We start from the raw sequence: 24,574 nt of genomic DNA on the forward strand, positions 1-24,574 counted from the left end.
TACTTCAAGTTCAAGATCAAAATTAACTTAATCTTTGAGTCTACTTTTCGATTCAAGTCCAAAATCAGCTTCATCTCTGAATCTACTTTTAGATGAAGTTCAAAATCAGGTTTATCTTTTAATCTACTTAGGTTCAAGTCCAAAATCAACTACATCTTTAAATCTACTTTTAGGTGCAAGTCCAAACTCAGCCTCATCTTTGAATCTACATTTAGGTTCAAGTCCAAAATCAGCTTCGTCTTTGAACCTACTTTAAGTTCAAGTCCAAAATCTGGTTTATCTTTGAATCTACTTTCTTTAGGTTCAAGCCCAAAATCAGCTGCATCTTGGAATCTAGTTCAAGTTCCAGTCCAAAACCACAACAATATAGAATTCCATTATGAAATCGTATTCTTTTAACGGATCTTATTAAGAAGTATTCATTTATAACAAGCTTTGCGGCGATACAAAACAATTTCTGTTCCTTAACTGCTTTTCCTTCATTTTGTAGTTTCCGTAATGACCTTGTAATCCATATGTCATTCATATACTATTCTCTAACGATAGTTACTTACACATTTGCAAATGAACATAAGCTTAGTACCCTCCAATAAAGGGATATTGTTGTATCCATTGAGAGAGAGAGAGACAGACAGAGAGTGAGAGAGAGAGAGAGAGAGAGAGAGCCAGGTGCCTTTCAGAAACTCGGGAATGGGGGAGCGCACGGGAAATAAATGCGAGATAATAGGAGAAATTTATGGGAACAATCTGAAACTTCTGTATCGTAAATATTATTTTAAAGAGATTGATGTCATTCCTCCTTCATTATGTGTCTCATTGTTTAACGTTTTATGTCAAGAATTTAGGTCCCACACCGTTCGTTGCTTCCGTCATCTGCAATTTTGTTGTTTCGCTATTGTCTCATTTCATTTGAGTGTCACCTAATTATTATTTACTGGGTAATTGTTGTTGCTCATTTTGGTGATGAAAGTGATGATGAAGTGAAGGGTTCAGAAAACAGGCCACAAAGTCTTATGTCCAGTCTGCTTCGTTACTTTTACATTACAGAAAAAATTGTGAAATCAGAGAGAGAGAGAGAGAGAGAGAGGAGGTGGGTGTTATTTCACATCACACTCAGATAATTAAAGCAACATTTTAATTATTATTTTGGTTTATAAGTGATTCAATGTCACTATTGACATCCTGCCTGGGGAAAAAACTCACTCTTCAAAACTGGTAACAAATCAACAAGAGCAAAGAAAAACGTTGCAGCCAATTGATCCAATACTAAAAGTTTCATAAGTTTTAAGAATTGCCCATTCAGTTCCATGGTTAATGGCATGCAGAGTTTCGACAAGTTAGTTCAGAAGTCTTTTATTCTTGAAATTTTTATTTTTACCTTTATAAAAGATTTATGCTTGCCTAGCCATCAAGACCCCCTGATAAATACACGTCGAAATAAAAGTAGACAACTTGGCATGCTTAGAGATATATATGCGTACAGTAAACAGTACATAAAAAGAGATAGGCAATACATTTGCACGCGTCCAGGTTTAGCTAAAGATTTACCCTCCCCAGCTGAACAATAAATCTCCAATTCAAGCTATATATGACCAGGGTTGCTGAACATGATTCTTCGAAAGGCTTCCAATTTTCCCCATTTTTGCTTCATCAACTAAAAGACTAGAAAAAGTCTCTGATCGTTTCTGTACTTTTGTCGGCGTCTTTTGTAATTGTCTTAAGCCCTATGGACCATTTGTCAGTTGTTACATTTGTACAAACAAACGCAATTAACATTTTTTTTTCTTTTTGCAGTTTCTCAGTCATTTCTATTAGGCTGCGGAACGTTTCTCTTACGTTCTGTAAATGGAATTTTAGTTTAGGTGGGCTGGTCGGCTGGTATAGTGGCTAGTGTTGTGACGTACCACTCAGACGTTGCGGGTTCGAGTCTCCCCGGGGGGATGAGAAATAACTGGCCCTGTATCAATATCAGTTACTGCTGCAGTATGGTGTCTGTGGTGGGAGGTTGAAACCAACATTCTTAGGAAGCGTGAATTTCAAGTCAATGGCCCCTGCGTGGCTTGTTCCATGTGAATAGGGTTCATATACAGAAATAATAATAATAATAACAATAATTATAATAATTCGCAAAAATGAGGTTCAAGATAACTTATAACTTCCTCTTCTCGGAAACGCATTAAATAGAGTCCCTGCTAACAATGGCTACGTTTCCTGGTGGCAAAAATAATAGTTTCGTAATTCCAGTGAGTATATTAATGATCCTGGATGCCGTAAGGAGCATTGTGCTTTACCCTGATTATAATTTAACGAGCGACTTTTGTTGAAGAATGATGCACAAAAGGAGACTTTCGTTAAAGAATAAGAGTCTCTCCAGTTCCTTTTAGATCTTAGACGAGACTCTAATTGGAAAACTAAAACTGATTCCATTTTAACAAATCTTTCCTTCCTCTTTTTCCAGTTCGACGTCCTTGGGATTTGCTGCAGAATTAGACCGGCAGCCCGGACCATTGAGATACAACGAACGAGATACCGACTGTAACCCCTACCGGTATTTAGGAGTAGACTTGTAAACTGTGAAACTGACCGTCTGCCGAAAATATATGGGTGGCTTACTTAACAAGTACCACTAATTGCTCGTTAGATTTTGGGTCTAGATCCAATATATGAGATACCAGATGAAACTAATATATAATATATCTACAGACTCTACTGAATATGGAATGACCAGTGACAGACATCATGGAGGGTGGGTTCCCCCTGACAGACGCACTGAAAAGGGGGGGTTAATTGGATCTAGATCCAACTTAAGAGATACCGAGTAAAATTTACACTACAATAGCACTGCACATCCTAGAATACTGTGGTGGTAATGACAGACGTTTTAGTGGGTGGTTACCCCCTGACAGACGCCCCACAACGAGTGGGAAGGGGGAGGGGGAGACAGGATCTGCATCTAACATGGAGATACCAAGTAAAATCTGTACTACAATAGTTCTGCACATCCTAGAGTACTGTGGTGGTAATGACAGACGTTTTAGAGGGTAGCTACCCCCTGAAAGACACCCCACAACGAGTGGGGTGAAGGGGGAAGGGGAGGGGGACACAGGATCTCCATTCAGCATCGGAGATACCAAGTAAAATTTGTACTACAATAGCACTTCATATCCTAGAATGCTGTGATGGTAATGACAGACATTTTAGTGGGTGGTTTCCCCCTGACAGACACACCCTAACAGGTGGGCAGGGGGAAGGGCAAGCCCTGATAATGAATGTCTAGATTAGTATAGTGGGCTACTATTGACCCTTATTATACATTATCGTGATATATTCAATAAATATCTTTATCCTTTGTATTTATCTAACACAGTGTTTCCCAACCTTTGGCACTTTGAGGAACCCCTGAGACAATTTTCCTCATCCCAAGGAACCCCAATACACACACACACACACACACAAACACACACACACACACACACACACACACACACACACACATATATAATATATATATATATATATATATATATATATATATATATATATATATATATATATATATATGTAAGCATTTGTATTAATTACCTTTAGTAAAGCAGAGGGAAAAAATCTCGCACGATATGTTACGATAAAATAAATTATAGGACTACGATTTCTCAAGCCTTGTTTAACGAAAAATATATACTTATAAATAACAAATAATTAAATAAAACATGAATTCTTACGGAACACCTGGCGATCGTTCACGGAACCCAAAGTTTCCGCGGAACCCTGGTTGACGATGGCTGATCTAACACAAAAATTATTTATTTGTTTCATATAAATAACAGTCATCTGTAGGCCCATAATAATTCAGTCATATTATTATTTTGTCAAGCAAGCAACTAACTTCAATTATAGTAGGGGAGCCCGGGGCTAGTTGGCTACAGGGGTAAGTTGGCACACTCAAAATGACTTTAAAGTTCACCAATAGATGACTCTAATACATATACTGTGTAATTGCCACGTGGTTCCTCAATTACCAGCAAAATTCTATAGAGATAGACCGTAGGAGCTCGAATTTATGTGACAATTTTTGATTTTGATGGTAGTAAGTAAATATTTTAATCTTTCTATTATTTGCTATAACATCTATACATTCATAAAGATTGTTGTTCAATTATAGCATAGTTTTCCTTATGGTTTAAAGATTCTATACGATTAAAATTATTAATTCAAGGCTTCTTGGTGTGGACTGGTAAGCGTTTTTGTACCAAATGGTAGGGATGGGGCAAATTGGCTCAAAATAAATGGGGCAAGTTGGCACACGTTATTTGATAAAAATAGTAAACCTATTTATTTATATAATTTACGTTTTGTTTCTGGATTTTTGGAAGGATAATGAGATTAGTGTCCTATCATTTCCTCCACATTGTTCTCACAAGTTGTAGCCCCTGGATTTTAGTGTTTGTTTTTATTAGAAAATCTGAAAGTACAATCGTTCTTTTTGTTTAAAGGTCGAGGGCATGTGATTCGTGGATGACTGGTAATCCAGGATCAAGTATGCCCATCTGTGACATTCCTGGTAAAGTTTCCTCGGCTTTACCTCTAGCTGTTACTTATTCTGATGTTTTCAATTGGTTTAGGATTGATGGAATTTCAACTTTGAATTACAGACTATTTCAAGATTTTGATTTTACCGGTGGTTATGTAACAGATTGAGAGATGTCCGAAAAGACACATGAGCTTCAGATCAGTCATCAGCGTGATAGAGTTTAAGAACTGCTCCTGTTGATCCAGATGAAAGCTCAGCTGAAGAGAGCCTGTGTTTGTTAAGCCAGGAGAAGTGTGGGTCCAGTGCAGGGCATGTAACATGTGGGAGCATGAAGACTATGACGAGGATTTATTTCACACCACAATTATACTAGATGATCTGAAGTAATACTAATGCCTCATATTTTGTATTTTGGAAATTCAGAGGGTATTTTTACTATTTGATTTAAATGCAATGTAGTAATTTTCTTTTAATTATCAATGTGCCAACCCCATAATGTGTGCCAACTTACCCCGTGGGGCAAGTTGACAAGAAAAGTTATTTTTTTCTAAAGCTTATTGTTACCTTATGTTGAAAGCAAACAACAATTATTTTGCTCTATGATAAAGACGAATGTTAATATTTTTCAATGGTGGTAAGAATTTTGCAAAAATTTTTGTTTTATATTCGCAATAACCAAAAATGTAAAAAGTGTGCCAACTAGCCCCGGTCTCCCCTACTTGCTTTAGCTTTGTTTACGAGATGAAAATTAATGTAGCGGTGGTTGAAAGACTGGCACTATAAAGTAGCATATAAGTTCTTATCATTATTAGCATATAAGTTCTTATCAGTATTCTTATCATTATTGCTGTAAAATGTCTATGTATATAACATTTGTTAAATAGTGTTACGCACCCATTAAATAGACAGTAATACATATGTAATATACGTATATGCTATAGTCAGGGTACAGATCATAATAATTGCGCTATAGCCTACTGTGTTTGTTTCATCGAAGCAGGACTACCTTCTTTTGGTTTCAACTGACTTTCATGCTAATGAAATCATGGATACATTTTTGTATTATCAGTTTTATGAATGAATATTGTTGTTACTATAATCGATTTTTTTTCGGCGGGTGTAAAATTCGTCAGATATAATACACCTGGCTGAGGAAGGACACAGAGGATCTCTGTTTTTTAAACAATCTCTCTACACACCAAGTTATTTCGAACATTTCCATTCTCTCAAGAAGATTATGAATAAATACAAGAGCAAACTAGACCAAAAAAATAATCACCTAGCATTAATGTAAAGAAAACAAGAGAAATGAAAAATTAGTGCGATTGTCAATTTTTTCTATCGTTAATGTTTAATGAGTCAGTGTTTAGCGAATTGTTAGGGTTTAGTGAGTGAGCGTTTATTGAATGTTTATGAGTAAGTGTTTGGTGAATGTTTAGGGTTTAGTGACTGTTTAATGTGTCAGTATTCAGTGAATGTTTACTGAGTCTTTAGGGTTTAGTGAATGTTTTGTGAATGTTATTGAATGTTTATTGTGTAAGTATTCAGTGAATGTTTTGTCTTTATGGTTGTAGTAAATGTTTTGTGAATGTTAAGTGAACGTTTAGTGAATATCTTGTGAATGGTAGTGTTTAGTGAATATTTAGTGAGTAAGTATTCAGTGAGTGTTTAGGGTTTAAGTGAAGGTTTTGCGAATTTTAAGCGAGCGTTTAGTGAATGTCTTGTGAATGTTAGTGTTTAGCAAATGTTTAGTATGTAAGTGTTTATTAAGTTTTTAATGAGTGGATATTCACTCACTGTTTAGTATTTAATAAGTATTTAGGGTTTGGTAAGCATTTAGTATTTAATGAGTGCTTAGGGTTTAGTGAATGTTTAGTGTTTAATTAATTTTTAGGATTAAGTGAGTGTTTAGTGAATGTTTACCGAGTGTTTAGGGTATAATGAGTATTTAGTAAATTTAGTGTTTTAAGTGTTTAGTGAGCATTTAGTGTATAGTGAGTGCCTAGGGAGTGTTGGGTAGTCAGAGTGTTTTGTGTTATTGAGAGAGTGTGTGTGTGTGTGTGTGTGTGTGTGTAGTGAATGTATGCAAGTGTGAGTGCTTACTGAGTAAGTGCATTGAGAGTGTTGGTGTTTAGTGATTGTGCTACATTACTGTTTAATTAGTGCTTCGCTATCATATGCAAAGAAAGTCCTGTATTTACACAGGAACCATTTATGCTTGACACTGCTTAGATCCAAGAGCAGATGCTTAGGCCTGACCACAATGGTTGTGGTGTGTTTTCGTAAGGTAATTTTTCTCTGTGAAATTGGGTCGAATAATAATAATAATAATAATAATAATAATAATAATAATAATAATAATAATAATAGATTAAAAAAAAGTAATAGTAATAAAATATAGTACTAAGAGCTGGACCGAGACCTTTCAATATGGCCTTCCGAAGTCACTCTCGGCAGGGAGATCGCTACTCCACAGATTGACGCCCAATGCCTTGCACACAGACGACATATTTGCACATTCGGTTGTCCAATTTTTATGACTGTTGGAAACGCATTATAAATCATATTAACAATGGTAAATACATTGAACAGACGTGAGGATTTAATATGATGTTAGTGCCTGTCTACTGGATATAATGAACAAATAAAGAAAAAAATATTACTAGGGAGAAAATTAGCCGAATAATGGTCGTCAAAGCCAACATCGATAGAATGTATTGAAACACATTACAAAGGCTGCCTGTGGTGCGTGCCGGCGGGAAGTTAAGAGACAAACGCACTCAGCTGGCTTTAAACATCAAACTGCGTATCATTTTTATTTGAGTTTAGATTTTCCTCCCTGAATATATATGGTACCTGATACTTGGTGATAGTGTACAGATCAATTTGAGTGAGGCAGCCGAAAATAAGTGGACTATTAGATAAATGACATGATATTATAGGCCAACTTAATTTGGGAGTCAGGAGCTCCAAGTTGTATATGATCGTCAACTTCGGGAGGGGGAATAAAATGGGGGAAAATGTTTTAATCTTTGTAGTTAGCTTATCCTGAACAATTCATTCACATTTCCGTTTCCAGTAATTATTTGTGCTGTGATACATCATCTCTTTGTGAATGTGCGGGTGTTAAAACGGCTCTTTATGATGGGACTTTGTCTTAATATCAATCGAATTCCCATATCCGATAAAAATTTCATTTCATCCACACAAACCAACAGCAACTAAAGAACAATTCAGCTATGGTAATACACGTTGGGCTTCGAACCTCGACATGGCAGCAGTGTCCTAACTATAGGCAAGAAAAGAAAATGACCAAAGACGCTATTAAAAAACAAAACGAAAGAACTTATTATCACTTATGACTGGTTTAATTATTCAAAAATGGACTCAGCACACATACTTGTAGCTGTTGCCACTTGTGACCCCCTCCCATTCAGATAAAATACTTTGTGTGAAGTAATAACTCCAAACCAAAGGATAGTGCTAATGTTATATATAGTATATAGTATATATATATATATATATATATATATATTATATATATATATATATATATATATATATATATATATATGTGTGTGTGTGTGTGTGTGTGTGTGTGTGTGTGTGTGTGTGTGTGTGTGTGTGAAACTATAGAAAGTAGACCAAGCCTAGTAAGTCTCACACATAGTATTTATATAAATGTGATGGGATTAATGAAGTGAAATATACCAAACTTCAATAGGAATTTTAAAAAATAACTCCGGCAGTAATTCTTATCCTGAAACATCACAATATTTCTTGAAAATTTTATGCTTTTTACATTTTATCAGGCCTCACCGATTTTTCTTATACTTACCATATTTCTAATATTAATATTGCCTATGATAGATTTTGAATTATTTCAAGGTGTCCCATCTCTCCCTTCCAATCGTAGGTTATGTCTGTGAAGGGCTAACCACCCACTAAAAGGACTGGCATTACCATCACACCATTCTAGGATGTGCAGTGCTATTGTATTACAAATTATACTTGGTATCTCCGATGTTGGATGCAGAGCCTGTCTTCCCCTCCCCCTCCCCCTCCCAACTCGTTGTGGGGTGTCTGTCAGGGGGAAACCACCCACTAAAATATATGTCATTACCACCACAGTACTCTAGGATGTGCAGAACTATTGTAGTACAGATTTTACTTGGTATCTCCATGTTAGATGCAGATCCTGTCTCCCCCTCCCCCTTCCCACTCGTTGTGGGGCGTCTGTCAGGGGGTAACCACCCACTAAAACGTCTGTCATTACCACCACAGTATTCTAGGATGTGCAGTGCTATTGTAGTGTAAATTTTACTCGGTATCTCTTAAGTTGGATCTAGATCCAATTAACCCCCCCTTTTCAGTGCGTCTGTCAGGGGGAACCCACCCTCCATGATGTCTGTCACTGGTCATTCCATATTCAGTAGAGTCTGCAGATATATTATATATTAGTTTCATCTGGTATCTCATATATTGGATCTAGACCCAAAATCTAACAAGCAATTAGTGGTACTTGTTAAGTAAGCCACCCATATATTTTCGGCAGACGGTCAGTTTCACAGTTTACAAGTCTACTCCTAAATACCGGTAGGGGTTACAGTCGGTATCTCGTTCGTTGTATCTCAACGGTCCGGGCTGCCGCTCTAAATTACCCTCTATAAGAATAAAGAAAGAATCCTTCACTTGTTTTTACATATTACAAGCTATGAGGGCAAATAATATTAAACTTTATAGTTAAAGGAAATCACTTCCCTGTTTAAAGAAAAGTTCACCGCCTGCTTGACTTTTACCTATTTGAAAATCAATCTTCTCGTCCATTTCAAAGGAACCTGTCCCTCATCCAGACATACCTTACAAACCCTAGTCAACCACTGAATCACCACCGGGCTGCAGCATTTCACTTGTAATCCCGTAATCCCAAATTGCCTTTCCATTCTTTAAGGCTCTTTCATTCCCTTAATATATTCCTTGTAATCTATTCCTGAAGCGACTTGATAATGTACACCAACCTTTCCACTCTCACTCCATGGGGATCTGCCACGCTTTAATCATGAACATGTGAAACATCATCCAGTTACCTCATTGGAAATCAGTCTTCTTGTTTTCAGCTACACTTATATGGTAGGTTTTCCGGTCGCTCACATTTACTGGAGAGAAGAACTGTCCAAGGTAATAGTGTATAGAACATACCTGCTAATGAATGTAATGAATTATATACTGGCTTTACGAGAAAAATCTATTTCCAGCGAAAAATTGAACACCAACGAACGGATAGATACCAAATCAAAAACTTTTCTATTCTTCATTACTTAAATAAGTAGCGCTAACCACAGCATAAAATGGCATACTATGTATATTGTTTATTGAAGGACGAGTGATTTCAAAGGTCACATACACGGAGCAGTCTTGATTAATTACAAAATCGGCGTGATGCTGTTAATGGGTTCATAGAAACTAAATGAGTTAGACCAAATGTTATGTATCATATATTAAAGATGACCACTTCCTATCAAGCTGCGCTCTGCCGTAACTTAACGATCTCTTTAACTCTTAGTTCAAAAAAATTTCGAAACGCCTTATACTAATATTTTTCTGCTTTAACAAAGAGGTGGATATATCTAGAATTTTAGGATTTTTTTATATCTCATTTGTCCATTTATTTATTTCAACACACACACGCGCACACACTCACATACAAAATATATATATGATATATATATATATATATATATAATATATATATATATATATATATATAGATATATATATGATATATATATATATATATATACATATATATACATATAGATATATACATATGTATATATATATATATGTGTGTGAGTGTGTGTGTGTGTGTGTGTATGTGTGTGTGTGTGTGTGCGTGAGTGTGTGCGTGTTTAATGAAATGCCGTACCCTCTCATTTGGAGACACGGCTGTTGTATCTAGGACATTCTTAAAGGCGATAGAATTTCTAGGACTAAAAGATATTTGCTCTGAGCAGATGAAAACAAAATTGTCATAAAATTCACTGGGGAAAGTATCAATATTCTTTTTAGTGTTTTTATCATATTTTTCAGGGCGTTTTGGGTATTATTTTACTGAAAAATGGTAAAGCGCAATTTATTTGAACGTCATTTTAGTGAAATTTTTCATACGGATAGACCCACAAACTACGAAAAATATACGTAAGCTAGTAAAAGAAGTACCTTGAAGTTATGGTCTGATAAAAGGTATAAATTCATGACCAAACCCGAATCTTACGACGTCGGAATAACAATGGGTCATCGAAATGACAACACAGAAAACGACGTATGGTACTCCGAGCGTTGAAATTGGTAAATATATTTGGCAGTGCGAAAAAAACGAACATTAATCATTCAATTTGTATTTTTCAGGAATTTAATCACATTGCCATCGTTTTTTGTTAGGCTGTAAGTAACGCAGATTAATAGTGTAGCCTGTCGCATATTGAGTACGGATTTAGAATATAAAAAATACGTGTTTTGCCCTTTTGCTCTAACGATTTATTGGTTTAAGAGTGCTTGGTCCGATTGTGTTTTTATATATATATATATATAATATCTATATATATATATATATATATATATATATATATATATATATTGATGGATAGATAGATAGATATGTATATGTATGTATATACAACTGAATCACGAAAATTTGTAACGTGAAGAATGTATAACTAAAGGTAAAAGCCAATGAAGAAAAGTGAATCAATGGAGTACCGCTGCAAGGCCTGTAGACTTTCGTCCTTTACTATTCTGACATCGTCATTAGTATGACGCAACTCGGTGCACTGTGAGAGCGGGCATTCGTTAATAACCCCAAGAGAATGGTATTCATGCCCCACCTGTTAGTTTACTCTCTCTCTCTCTCTCTCTCTCTCTCTCTCTCTCTCTCTCTCTCTCTCTGTACATTTTTGAAAAATCAGCAAATAATAACATTCTTTTAAATATGGGGATTTGTTCATGTACACGATACATGTTATCACTTTTATGAATTGAAATGTGTTACCATTTAATATCAAACTGAAACCTTACATATTTAAGATATAGAATCAGAGTTGCTTTTAAATTAATTTCCCCGTTAGATATTACACCATCAGTTACAAAGCTTATCATTTTCATTTTTCGTTTTCGTTTACAAAAATAAACCTGAATTCTTTTATATTATTTACATTCGGTATCGAAAATTTATACTTATTAACAACACCAAATCACAACTGAGTATACAAGGTCAACAATATACGTTTATTAATTCTGTATATCCAAATTAGATAACTTGGAACACAATCTGCGAAGGAAACACTCCTATTCGAATTGAATTTGTAGATATTTGCCACTGTTTCATTTTTTTTTTAAATTAGGTTCAAATTTTCTTTTATGCTTTAAATACTATATAGTTTTATTTTTATTTAAACATGCTATCTTTTTAGTAATATTTAGTGGCAGTTATGGAGTTTTGTTATAAAGGGTATTACAGAAGTGTTTTACCCATTTCTGAAAAGCATGTATATAATCCTATATAGATATAGAAGGGTGCAGGAAAGTGTCAGCTGTAGGCAAGCATAAAATGTGGTACTAATAGACTAATAGTTTCAAATTCCAGTTGTTGTGTCAAAATACCAAAATAATAATAATATTTTGTTTCACATACGTATTGTTCAGTTACGTAGCCGTAGATTTAGTTTATTATAAATCTGTAGTACACATCCACTTCCATCTTTGGATTACCTGTCTGCAACCTGGTGCGTAAATACCCAAATTCCCTTCGTAAAGTAGATTACGGCACATATCTTCCTTAATCTCGAAATCTTTATCACCCAAACGGATTATCCACTGAACTCATAATTTCATCGTCCATCCCTTTTGATGATAAGCTTATATTTGGACATTACATTTATGCATGGTGACCACCTTGATAGATTGGTTATCATTCGCATCTACTGGAAAATTCAATATCATTCGGGTTTAATTTTTTGGTAAATTAGAAAATTATTATGACACTGGACAAATATTCATCTTCGGAGTTTATCTAAGTAAGAGAAATTTAGATTCGTACATCTGCTGGAAAATTTAATATCATTTGGATCAAATTTTTAATAATTTGGCTAAATATTATAACTTTGGACAAGTGTTTATTTCATGATCTTGTTTACATAAAGGAAACAAGTTCCTTTCGGGAATTCATGGAAATGTGACAAAGCGTTTTATCACCTTATACGCATGCTTGCTATTTCAAAGAAATAGGCTAGGACACCGTTCGAAGGGATTTGACACGCCCATTTCAACCGTACTTATCAGGGATAACGATTTTCGAACGGTTTGTTAATCATAATAAAGTTCGGGCGAGCGCCAATTCCCAAAAGTTGCAGTTCAAAGCTCATTAAACGAGAGCGTATTATGCATTAGTCTCTCCTTCAACGCCAAAGGGACGTTACGACTGATTTTGAATGGCCGTTATGCGAATAACGGTAATCATCCATTCTTGATAATACCCGTCTTTGTTTTCCTAAAGGAGAATTATACATTGCGGGAGAGATGCTCCTGCCGATTGTATACACTCGGTATTGCTTTTTAAAACTCATATGGTTTAGAGGTTGCTTTATGCCTGGTAAAACGTAATGTTGATAAAACCTGACGCTCATATGGACCACTCGTATGATGTTTAGTGCTATGGAATTGCCGCTCAGAAGTCGCGGGTTTGCTCCTCCCCACAGGGCGATGATAAATCACTGGCTCTGTGTCATGATCAGTTACTGCCGTGGTGTGAGGTCTGCGGTGGGAAGTTGAAACCAACATTCTTTGGAAGCTTGCATTTCAAGGCAACGGTCAGTTTAGTGTGCTCTTTCCATGTGAACAGGTTTCATCTTCTGAAATAAATGATAATACTGATATGGCGTAAAGAAAAAAACTTTCCTATTCATATTTCTAAATTGAGGTTTCAGTCAGGCTACTTCTTGTTCTTGGTATTTTATCAATTATGGGTGGCATAATGAGAAGCAAGCCATTCTTTTCATTGCTAGCTTAATGAGAGTGTGATCTTGGCGTAAATAATTACCTACCAGTCCAGTTTACCAAGGAGGCCCCTGTGTCGCTGATCAGTTTTTATCTGGCCAGATATCTAAATACAAGAACTGACGCTACTTCGTAAGATTATGCACGATCATACTAACAATTTGGCCATTGTCCTTCAATGACTGAACAAATTAACAGCACTGTCATTCTTGGAATATATAATGTTACTCTCTCTCTCTCTCTCTCTCTCTCTCTTCTCTATCTCTCTCTCTCTCTCTCTCTTTCTATATATATATATATATATACATATATATATATATATATATATATATATATATGTGTGTGTGTTTGTGTGTGTCTGTGTCCGTGTCTGTGTGTTTCCGCGTGTGTGTGTATACATACATGTATATATGAATTTTTATCACATCACTGTGATTCGTATACCGACTCGTAAATGTCACTGAAGTCCTGATTTCTCTTCTGTTTGTCCGCTAGTTCGAATCCCCGGAGGACGAAATTATTATTAACTGAAAAAATTCCCCTTCGGATAAGGCATATGAGGTAGAGCCCATTTTTTAATATTAAAAGACTCTTGTAGCTTTAATGCATACATATATATATATATATATATATATATATATATATATATATATATATATGTGTTTGTGTGTGTGTATGTATGAACGAAGAATTACTGGTATGCGTGGGAGAGAGACAAAGACTGGGACACAGAAAGTGAGAGAATGATTCTTTCCTTCCGCTCAGAACTGAATATATTCTAGAATCATACGTCTTGCAGCGGCATTCTCTTTTGACTGGGCTTTATACCACTGCAAAATTGCTTGCCAACAGAAGTCGTCCGTGCCGGGATCTCGCACTTGACTTCCTCTGGAGGGTCGAGTATCTGTCTCACAGTATTTTCCTTTTGGGGGGGTCTTAGCGAAGTGGCCTCCTTCTTCCACGGCGGAAGGGACCTCAATATCCTTGAGGGAGAATCCAATATTCCCTTCTGGAGGAGGTGGACACTCCTTGACCTCCTCTGACCCTGTGTACCCACGCCGTGACCTGACTTGGACCAAGGACGAATATGAGACGAGTCAACACGGATATGAAAAGAGAGAAAAGTACGAAGTCAGTAGGAAATAGAATTCAATAGTCAGCTTTTCTAAACTTAGTTTTATAAGGCTATTCATTTTTTTTTTGGAGAGCAGATAAAATATACAACTTAAGAACTATCCTGAAAAAGAGTAAAAGAACAATTATGACTCTTTTACTGAAAGTGCATAAAGTTCCCATCTTGGTTTAGAAAAAAGACAAAATTCAGTATTCAGCTCCTAGAACAGGGGGAGAGTAACCTTTTCAGTAAAAGGGCCACATTAAAAAATTTACAACTACATTGGACTGCATAGAATGTTACGCAAAATAATTAATATTCAAAATAGATAAAATTAAAGAGGTTTAAAGAGATAATGAAATTAATTTTCTCTGATAATTTAAACTACTGTAGAAGATTCATATGAAATGTATTTATTTGAAAGACAAACTAACTCAGTTGGGGAACGATTTTTATTCATTTGTATTTTAAAGTAGGAACTTCACATGAAACACATTTGAAGTACAAAGTAACCTTCCTCTTTCAAATTGACTAACATTTGGAGGGCCGCATGAATTCCTTTGGCGGCGAGGGCAGTTAGTATGCCCACACCTATCCCAGAAGAATTAGGCCCATGATTTTGGTGACTTAACTCATTTTCTGGGGTACAGTGAATCTTGTTTTATTGATTAGATGAATAAAGAGAGGGAAGAGAAATAAAATAGCAAGTAACCAGAAGGAAATGACCATGAAACAGTTATAAAAACAAAGTTGAAACATTTTAACCATTGACACCTAAGGCCATCTAGAAATTTCCCTTAAGATCAAGGTTGAAACAGATAAAGGCTGTTCTATTATTGTATGATTTATGGACATCGTCATTCTTAAGATAATGCAAGGCCAGTTCATATCATGATTATTATTCTCAGAGGGGAAAAAAAGGGACCACTATCGTACCCCTCCACTACCGCAATCATACCCCACACAATTCCAGCCCCCACCAAATTCCGCCCATGAGCTGCCATCCCCCCTTCTACCCACAAATAACAATCAACCCCAGTCCCCCCCCCACCCCACCCCCCCCCCCCCCCCCCCCCACCCCCCGGCAACTACGATTGCATCCACCACACGACGAACATCTGTGCCAAATGTTAGAATTTACACAAAAGGAGGTACTGCTCAGTCCATCCCCTCCCCATACCCCCACCTAACACCCCATCCCACGGGCCCCTATCCTTGATCGTTTCAACACCACGAACGTATGCGCCAGATACCAGAATCGAAACAAAAGGAGGCGGCGCTCAGTTAAGGAGTTCAAACAAGCAGCGGGAACCCCATTACAGCTGAGAATATAAGACGCTTTACCGGAAATTCTTTCTTCAGTTACATTAGGACAAGACCTCATTAAACGCCGCGCTAGGAGGAAAACAGTCTCTACATATATAAAGAGGTGAACTAAAGATAAAAGGCTGAATATACCAACAAAAATATCTATTACTAAAATAGTAAAGATGATAAATTTATTCTCGATGATATTGAAGTTACATAAACTGAGAACATCGGTCAAGGTAAAAGAGTTACCACCATACAAATATATAGTTGCATAAGGATAACTGCCCTAAGGTGGTTTGCCGATTTTTTCTTAACAATTCAGTTACACTAACTACATGTTTTGTCATAATTGCATTAATATTAAATTTTAGACAGATCTGTCTCATATAAAAGTTTAGACAGGTGTGTCCTATATAAAATTTTAGACAAGTGTGTCCTATATAAAAGATTTAGACAGGTGTGTCCCATATAAAATTTTAGACAGGTGTGTCCTATGTAAAAGTTTTAGACAGGTGTGTCCCATATAAAATTTTAGACAGGTGTGTCCTATGTAAATGTTTTAGGCAGGTGTGTCCTATGTAAAAGTTTTAGACAGGTGTGTCCTATATAAACATTTTAGACAGGTGTGCCCCATATTCAATTTTAGACACTTTATCTGACTTCACGCCATGAATATTTCTTTATGAAACTGGCCATTAGAGTTTATAATTTCCTTAGGTAACTTTTTTTTTTTTTTTTCGTGACACTAACGTTAGCTTTCATAACGTGAAGACTGGTGACGCTATATTTTACACTGAATAAAAGGGTTTAATTTCTTACTATTTTTCTTGAAGTGTTGCAATACGCAGATTACCTGGTATACGTATCCACATGAATGAAGTGAAGAAAGGAAATACCCATATCTTCACATATTTTTGGAAACGTTTAAAACTAGGAGAACAATGTCTTATGGCACATTATATTCACATTCCATATTACATAAAATAGATTGAGGAAACTTTTTTTTTTTTTAAGATACCTTACTTATACTCAAATAGTCCGCGACCGGTAATTGGACTTTTTAAACTAAGGCATGACGATATATGAGATTCCAAAAATCAAGATCTCTCTCTCTCTCTCTCTCTCTCTCTCTCTCTCTCTCTCTCTGTGTGTGTGTGTGTGTGTGTGTGTGTGTGTGTGTGTGTGTGTGTGTGGGCGCCCGGGTATGAGGAGAGCTAGTGAGCAGAAATCGCCGTCATGCAATCTGTGGTGCCTGCCTTACGCAAAACACTTGCAGTGCAACAGCGAACTTCCTGCAGTATAACGAACGTCGTTATTGTTAAAGGAGAAGCCTAACCTACCATAAGAACCGCTTACCTCCCGAGAGAGTCATTTCGGGGAAGAAACGGAAGAGAAAATCGCCGGAGAAAAAGAAGCAAGCAGCGAAAAACGTCCCCGGTCCGAATGCAATAACAATGGCGTTCACCGCTTCCGAGTCCGAGCTCTCTGTTTACCGGGAGTGTTCTCAACAGCGCTTAGGCTGTGTCTAATTTCCTAAATTAGTTCCTAATGGCACTGCAGCTGCTCATGCTCCCGACGACCAGGAGAGTCTTTTTCTTAATTAACTGAAAAGATTCGCAGGAGAAATATTAAAGTTGGGTGGACGTTGTATTCGAGTCCTTGAGCGTCTTAATTTGTATGCCGTGCGTTTAAAGAGGCGAATGTGATGTGATGGTTACAATTTCATGAGGTTGTTTCACAACCTCATAATTTCTAGAAGACAGGAATTATTGCTGAAGCAGAAATTCCCGAGAGTATAAATTGGCTTGAAATTTTCATCGTTAGGGGGATAAGGAGAAATGCTTGACGTCTCCAGTCCAGTACCAGAGCCATAGGCAAAAGTAAATTAAGTCGATACTCCCAATAATAGACCACAGATGTTTGAGTTTTTCGCACAGAAATGGAGAGAAGAGAAGGGGTGCTTTAGTTTTCCTTTAGGAGCGGGACTTTTGCGCCCTATTATAAATCAGTACTATCCCACAAGTTGAATTTAACTTGGACTTATATTTGGACTCGTTTATCTGGTAAAAATAAAGAGGGGTAACGTGAGGGAGCCATTGGTGGGCGGGTGTTGGATCAAGAACGTATAAAAAAAAAAAGAAAAAAAAAAAAAAAAAAAAAAAAAAAACAGAAATCGACTTATCAGCTTCTCGACCGTCCAACTGGACCAGGAATATTATTTATATAGCTTTGGTGCAGTGACTAAAGGAATATGTTAGAAATCTCTTTTAGAAGATTTCCCTATCGGCTGCTGCAAAGAAGGAAGCGCTATCTCTCTAGAACACTCACGTAGGAGACCCTTTCAAATTCCGCTACATCACCATAAACTAATTTAAAGAACGGAAAATAAACACAAACATTAACCACTTGACTGATTCGTATAGTAAATCGATGACTTGTTGATAGTAAATCCATTGTGGCTATGATAGACTTTGACAGAAGATAAGGTTACCAAAACCCTACACTCTACAGCAGTAACGTTTGCGTGCCTGCATATATATATATATATATATATATATATATATATATATATATATATATATGTATATGTGTGTGTGTGTGTGTGTGTGTGTGTGTGTGTGTGTGAGTGTATATATGTGTGCTCGAGTATGCGTATATGTGTGTCAGTTGATTTTCCCAACCAATTGAACGTCACCACGCACCCACCCGAACTTTAATTCCAGGACGTGAATTGAATTTAGGAATTTCCCCTTTAAGACCTCTCCTACTCCTCCTCCTCCTCCTCCTCCTCCTCCCTAGCATTCGGACACTAATAGTAATTTTTTTCCCCATCCGCGAGTCTAGTGCTTGACAGAGTAAGCACTCGTATTGAACAGCGAGTGCTGCACAAATATTACCTTTCTCAGACCCGTTGAGGAAGGAGGTTACTAGGTCCTATTGACAGGGGGTCGGATGGGGAGCGATAAATTGTAGTTATTTTGCATGTCTGACAGAGGCCAAAAAAAAGAAAAATACAAAATTGCAATCTGTTGCAGGCCGCATGTGTTCCGGCAGTATTTGCCCAGGGAACTTTTTTCGTTGTTCGTTTTTTTTTTTTCAGACATCAATAATCTTAAGATGGGAATGCTGTTGATAAAAACGGAGGTGTTTGTGAAAGCTGGAACGCCTTGTGAAGTATTGTTGTTAAATACATTCTTTCGTGACGCGATTTACCTGAGATGTTGACGGTAAAGTACAGCTACCAATAAGCATAACCGAGCAGCTGGAAAAGTTGTTGTTATAATACAATTATTTTACAAATCTTACAAGTATAGTAATAGTAAAATCCCGGTTTTATGTATCCAATCTTTTTTTTCCATTTCCAGTGACATGTTCTGTTAATGAAACCGGAATTAAAAGCACTAGAAATCCAGATATATTTACGTGTGTGTTTATATATATATATATATATATATATATATATATATATATATAGATATATATATGTATATTCTTCTTCTTCTTCTTCTTTTCTTCTTCTTCTTCTTCTTCTTCTTCTTCATTTCATCGCATTGTTGAAGTTTTTTTGGACTTCTTTTAGGAAGGGTATAATGTTAAAGCTGTAGAACAGTACCTGCATTTTCTATTCCCAGTCTCTCCTCTACGTCTTTCGGGAAGGAAATGCGATAAAGAAACTTTAATTAGTTTTGGAGAGGTTATATCTGCTTATATACCTTACTCTCCATCCTTTTTATTGCTCTCGTATGCATTTATATAGACGCGTATATGTTTTTGGCGAATGGTCTTAGACTACTAAATATTACAAATTAGATAAGATAAATTATTACACATTAGATATCATAATATATATATATAATAGTTAGATAATATATTATATATATTATGAATATATAATATAATATATATATTATATAGAATATATAATATAATTTATATATATTTAACATATATTACATAATTATTATTATATATATATTATATAATATATATATATATTATATTATAATATATGTTATATATATAAAATATGTATTATATATATATGAATAGGAAGGATGCATGTGTGTTTGTGTTTATATATAAAATGTTTGTGTGTGATAAGTTTATTTTCTTGGTTGCCATATTCGCACTATGTGTGATGTGAGCCTTGCATTCCTTCATATCCACACTGACTTCACGTGAATGATATTCTTTTCGCCAGTAAATTAAAATAGGAAAATACAATGATTTCGTATATTTTACCGATATCTGTATTAGTACATTTAGCTTTCATTCTCAAAACTAAAGTCATAAGCTCCTCTTCACACGTGTCTGGCCCAGTCGAAAGTAGTTCTACCTGTTCCTCTGTAATAATTTCAATCCTTTCTCGTTCTTCTTCTGTGCAAACCCTTGCCATTTGGCTCTAGCTATAAACCTCTTAAGTTGCACTGTAAACCTAAGAGAGCGATGTCACCTCCCGTAACATTGTCCTGCTTTTATTTAATGTCATATATAATATATATATATATATATATATATATATATACTATATATATATATATATATATATATATTCTGCATTTTTTATAATGCAACATCATTTCTGTTAGCGTGGTATCTACCAGAGAACATAAAGTATGATATATATATAATATATATATATATATATATATATATATATATATATATATATATATATATATATATATGTATATATATATATATATATATATATATATATATGTGTGTTTGTGTGTAGTTGCTTTATGCAAATTAGAAACCTTTATCCCTCACCAATATGAACACTAAAGATAATTAATATCTCGACTAATGATAATACATTCTGGCATTGACCTTGAAATGTATACCTAAGAAATGTACACCAGCAAACATAAATTCAATAGTGATCAAATAATTGCGTAACTCTTTTTAAATCAGATCTGATCGTCTTTGCAGCAGAAAGTGCATTCATTTGAAAAACGTCCTCCAAAGATGTATATATAACACACTACTTACAGCTTATTTCCTTTGTTTTATTTGACAAACTAGCTACTTTAGCCTGAGGAATAATCCATACTTTATGCATATTAACCGAGATGTAAGTACCAAAAACAGAAATTTTATGATACCATGTATATAATAAATGTTAGATTGATAAAGAGCAAGGAGGAAGCATTCTCTCTCTCTCTCTCTCTCTCTCTCTCTCTCTCTCTCTCTCTCTCTCTCTCTCTCTCCCCTCACGCACACGTTCTGCTTGTCTGCCTGTCTATCTCTCTCTCTCTCTCTCTCTCTCTCTCTTGGAACTGTATGATGTGATGTTATAACAACTCGTTTATCTGACTACCTCTGTAAATAGGACGAATACGCTTAAACTATTTGCATACCCTAAGCGTATACAAAATACAAATCTATTTCAAAATACCGTGAATATAATTTACACGAACCCATCGTCCAGTTGTTAAAGCATTTCATTTTCTGCCGCCAAAGGGGTCGTATGGAATATGTCCGTTTAAATAAAATGATCAAGGATGTAACAAATGCTCTAACAAACTATGTCGTTTAAATTTTAGTTTTGGGATTACATTTATGGAGCAAATTTTAAGAGGCACAAATTTTCAGATCTGCTCTCTTAAGATAAGCATTCCTGCAGTCACTTGAACACATTGTTATATAACGATAATTAGTGACAGACTGAGGTCACACTTGGGGAAGGGGTATGAGGTTGCCGAAGGTGGATATCGCTTTAAATATCGTATGTCTTGTCACAAAATGCCAACTTCTTCATTTTTCATTCTAGTTACCCATACATGAACCCCTATAAACAATATCGTCATGAGTGAGGTATGGGACTATAGTCTCACAAAATATCTCTGTTAATGACCTTAAAGTTAGATAGACTTTGCTTCTCGAAAAGCAGGAAAAACGAGGACAAACGGCTGGAAGCACAACCACGTGAAGAAAACACTTTCCATCTACTGACGAACCACTGAAAGACCAGAAAGAGGAAGAAACCACTTTCCGTCCCCCACTGAAAAATGAAATAAATGACTCCTTCCGGAATTAATGCCAGCCTGCAACTATTTCCTTTGTTATCTCGCACCAACCTGCCACGCAGACATATGAACACATTCTCTCCCGACGATACACAAAAACATTTTGGAGAGGAGAGGGAAAAGGGGAGGGGAAGACGTCCCTCTTCGTCGCCTACACAGGGATCACTTGGGGGGAAGAGAGAGAGAGAGAGAGAAAGCGGTTCCAGATAGAGTGAGTGATGTGTCAGTGTCATCACTGTGCGCTGTTGTTGTTCTTCGACTGCCACCAGATGCGCCATTGTTCCAGGGTGGTTTCCAAGGGGCGAGTCTCCTGAGTTAGAGAGAGAGAGAGAGAGAGAGAGAGAGAGAGGAGGAGACAGGGGCAGGGGGTGGGACGGAGGCAGAGAAATATAGAGACAGAAGGAGGCAAAGAAAAATTGATAGAGAGCCAAAGAGAGATGGAGGGGGGCCAAGCAGGAGAGAGAGAGAGAGAGGAGAGAGAGAGAGGAGAGAGAGAGAGAGAGAGATAGAGAAAGCTAGAAGAGAAGAGAGAGAGAGAGAAGTAAGGAGAGAGACAGAAAGAGAGAGAGGGCAGGGGGGGCGGAGGCAGAGAAGTATAGAAGTACAGAATGAGGCAGAAAAAAATTGATAGATAGAGAGACAAAGAGAGATGGAGGGGGGGGGGGGGAGATCAGGAGAGAGAGAGAGAGGCAGAGAAAAATATAGTGACAGAGAGAAAGCTAGATAGACAGAGAGAGAGAGAGAGAGAGAGAGAGAGAGAAAGAGAGACAGAAAGAGAGAGAGGGCACGGGGTTAGGGGCGGAGGCAAAGAACTATAGAGAGAAAAGAGGCAGAGAAAAATGGGTAGATAAAGAGACAAAGAGAGATGGTGGGGGGCAGTGCAGGAGAGAGAGGGGGGCAGAGTAAAATATAGAGACAGAGAAAGCTAGATACAGAGAGAGAGAGAGAGAGAGAGAGAGAGAGAGAGAGAGAGAGAGAGAGAGAATGAGTAATCAGGCAGACAAACAGAAACGAAGTTTCGATTCATTAAGTTTTCCTTGTTACGGACTGAGACACTGTTTGGCAATTTATATATTATCCCGTTATTCCTGCTCTATTGTTGTACTTTCCATTGTTTATTCTTCATTATTACTTCACCCGATTGTTGTCTTTCGTTGTCGGAATGATCAGCTTAAAGTTGATGTTCTCATGAGTATGTAATCACACGGTTCGTATGGTACAACCACGATATTTAGACAGGGAGTAAATACGTATGTTAAACAGGCTATTCTTAGTTTGTCAATCAAATGAAAGTAGATATAAGAATACGTCTTGTTAATTTACGGAACTTAAATTCGGTTAATTTTGCCTTCAGCAAAATGAAAGTAAGTATACAATTGCCTCTTGTCATTAACGAAATTTAAATCGGTTTATTTTGCCTACAGTAAAAATGAAAGTATAAAAATATGTACTGCAGTTCCCGAAACTTAAATCGGTTCATTTATTTCAGAGCAAAATGAAAGTATAAAAATACGTAATGCAATTCCCAAGACTTGAATCGGTTCATTTCGCCTACAGCAAAATGAAAGTATAAAAATGCGTACTACAAACCACGAAACTTAAATCTGATCATTTTGCCCCATTTTGCAGTGTAAAAATACGTCTCGTAATTCACTAAATTAAAATCGGTTCATTTTTTGCACAGCAAATAGTATAAAATACGTTGTATAATTCACGACTCTTCAATCGGTTAATTTTGCCCACAATAAAAGTGCATACAGAAATACGTCGTCTAACTCACGTAAATCACATCAGTCAATTTTTTCTGACCCTCCATTCATAGAGTTAAAAAGAAAGGGAAAAACTTCAAGGTCGTACTTCTGCAGTCTTTTGCAACTTTTTGCAGTCTTAGGAAAGAAGAGGACAACAGGACTGAGAGGAGAGGTCAGACATGAAGACGAGACGTTAGGTATAAGAGGCCCGGATTTGTCTCCATGAGAACAAATCCTCCATTTTATGAGCTCCCATCTCGCAACACTAAAGGGATCTCTTGTGACCACACTATTTTTGGGATGACGGACACCTATCTTTTTTTTTTGGGGGGGCGGGGGGGGGGGGGGTGGGGGGGGGTGAGATGGGGGGGGTGGGCGGCTGTCGAGATTTCTGGCATTGTTTTTGTTTATCTTTTGTTGATGATATGTAATAATTTATTTCACTACTTTTGTTAGCACTACCTCTGTAACTATGACTGCCAGTACTATCGTTGATGATGTAGATTTCATGAGTTATTATTATTATTATTATTATTTATTATTATTATCATTTTATTATTATTATTATTATTATTATTATTATTATTATTATTATTATTATTATTATTATTATTATTATTATTGAGAATTAAAACCCACAGTAGTGTTGAAAATACTTATGTGCAGTGTTAGAAATGACTAGAAGAGACTCTGTACATAAATAGTTCAAATAAATTTTCAACACAAATGTGACTTTTAATTCTTAATATTACAACCTCGCTATTGGGTTTCTTAGTTCATTATT

The sequence above is a fragment of the Macrobrachium nipponense genome, chromosome 4, assembly GCF_015104395.2.
Source record: "Macrobrachium nipponense isolate FS-2020 chromosome 4, ASM1510439v2, whole genome shotgun sequence".
Taxonomy (NCBI): domain Eukaryota; kingdom Metazoa; phylum Arthropoda; class Malacostraca; order Decapoda; family Palaemonidae; genus Macrobrachium; species Macrobrachium nipponense.